We start from the raw sequence: 2,533 nt of genomic DNA, 5'->3' as shown, positions 1-2,533 counted from the left end.
AGTCCGAGTATCGTTTTTCCAAAGGACTCTTAGGCCTTAACTTTCATGTAAACAAATCTCGTAAGACTTGAGAAAAGAAAAAACTTGATGGTTGTATGCAAAGAACAATAATAAACATGCAATGCAGTTGATTCAATTGGTTTTAAGAAACTATGGATGTATGGTGTTGTTGGGGTTTACAATTTCATCTTATCCACTCTCATATATCTACTCTTCTTATTTACTTCACTTATTTATCTAATTGCCATGCAAACTTTCTAGTTTACCCTTAACCCAATCCCTTGGTGAAAAGAGCCTATTATTAATTACCGGCTTGCTATCCCTAGCCTCCCCTAGTAACAATTAATGCAATGCGATCGGAAGCAAATACAATTGACCGTCCTACCCCTATCCCTAGGCGATATTGGAATAATCAAGGAATTTCCTACCAGTTCATGACATTACTGTATGTCCCCATATCGATAAAGACAAACATCTTTTACTGAATGAGTTAAACAGTAAAAGCATTGAGCATAGATGAGAACCCAACAATTAATAAATAAGTATATGACAAGCATATGAAATAAATAAGAATTTGAATATATGAGAGTTTCAAAAGATTACATTGTTCCCCAACAACAAAGGGTTTTAGTTCACCATTGTCAAGGTGAAACAAGATGAAAATAATGAAAGAATGGAAGAAATAGCCCTAAACTTGGTTGATTGGAGCCTGAGCATCCAAGGAACCTCCTCCAAGGTGTGCGGAATAGCTCTAGACGTTTCTCTCTAATTCGCACTCGGGCTATATATAAGCCCAAAAAGATAATAGAAAGATTATAGAAAGATTTACAGAATCTAGCTAAAAAAACAGACAAACGCCCAGCGGTTTGCCTTGTGCCGTTTTGGCCGCTCAGTGGTCAGTTTTGCCCCTGAGCGGTTTCCCTTTAATCGCTCTGAGCGCTTAGCGGACCATTCTGGCGCTCAGCGGCTTGCTTGACCCTTCTTTTCATCATTTTTCTCCTTCTTTCATGCGTCTAAGTCCTCCTTACTTCACTTCCATCTTTAATTCATCTAAAAACCCTGCAAAACAATGCAAAACAAGCATAATATCTCTAAAACCAACTTTTGACTCTCACAAGACACAACTAAGTGTTTTAATTGATTTAAAACTTATTCAAAGCCATAAAGGGTGTGTTTAACTATCAAATTAAAGCATGAAAATAACGGTTTTTAGACCGTTATCACAATCCCAAACTTAGAACTTTGCTTGTCCTCAAGCAAACAAGACAAAACTTGGCTTTCCACTTTTTCATCAAATAATTCATACTTTTCAAAACTCCCTTTTCTCATGACAAGTTATCATACAATTCCAATTTCAGTGGAATCCTACAAAGATGCGTGCATGCTTTCAATCCAAATTATCTCACATAATCAATCTTTTTCCAACAGATGTTTCATTCATGAATGATCCATCAACTAAACATAGATGTAAACATGGATTTAACAATTCTCACCAAGCAAGTGTTTCAATCAATCACTCAAGTGTTTAGGAGGTCACTCTACTCTCTACTGTTCACATGGCACATAAAACAATATTGTCATTCATCTCAAACAATCAAAATCTTCACATGCATATGTCATCACAAGGACTTTTTCCAAGGCTTGTATTGTGGCTGGGCTATCAAGAAAATTGGTTTTTCTAGAATACAAAATCCTTGAGTTAAGAGAGTTTAAATCATCATTCAAAGTTCAAGTACACTCCCAATCTCACTCATTCCCAACTTTTTCCCCTTTTCCTTTTACATTGAGTTCACTTTACATGTTTTTTCTCTTTTCTTCTTTTCTTTTCTTTCTCATGCATTTTTCTTTTTCATTCTTTGGAACTCAATACTTTTCTTTTTTCTTTTGCCTTTCACTTTCCCCATACAACCCCAAACTTGAACCTTTTGATAATTGTCTAAAAACCGTTATTTTCATGCTTAAATTTGATAGTAAAACACACCCTTTGTGGCTTAGAATGAGCTTTAAATCAAGTAAAACATTTAGTTGAGTCTCTTGAGCGGTCAAAGCGGCACAAGGCAAACCACTGAGCGGTGAATTTAGGCGCCTGGGCGGTTGTCTATTATTTTAGCTCGATTCTGTAAATCTTTCTGTAATCTATCTGTTATCTTTTTGGACTTATATATAGCCTCAATGCAAATTAGAAGGGGATTCTTTTGGCAGAGAGAAACGTCCACAGCTATTCCACACCTTGGAGGAGGTTCCTTAGATGCTTAGGCTCCATTCAACCAAGTTTATGGTTATTTCTTCCACTCTTTCATTATTTTCATCTAGTTTCACCATGATTATGGTGAACTAAACCCTTTGTTGTTGGGAAACAATGTAATCTTTTGAAACTCTCATATATTCAAATTCTTATTTATTTCGTATGCTTGTCATATACTTGTTTATCAATTGTTGGGTTCTCATCTGTGCTCAATGCTTTTATTGTTTAACTCATTCAGTAAAAGACATTTGTCTTTATCAATATGGGGACGTACGGTAATGTCATGAA

This window comes from Vigna radiata, unplaced genomic scaffold (assembly GCF_000741045.1).
Source record: "Vigna radiata var. radiata cultivar VC1973A unplaced genomic scaffold, Vradiata_ver6 scaffold_267, whole genome shotgun sequence".
NCBI lineage: Eukaryota > Viridiplantae > Streptophyta > Magnoliopsida > Fabales > Fabaceae > Vigna > Vigna radiata.
Note: the sequence above shows the minus strand (reverse complement) of the source record.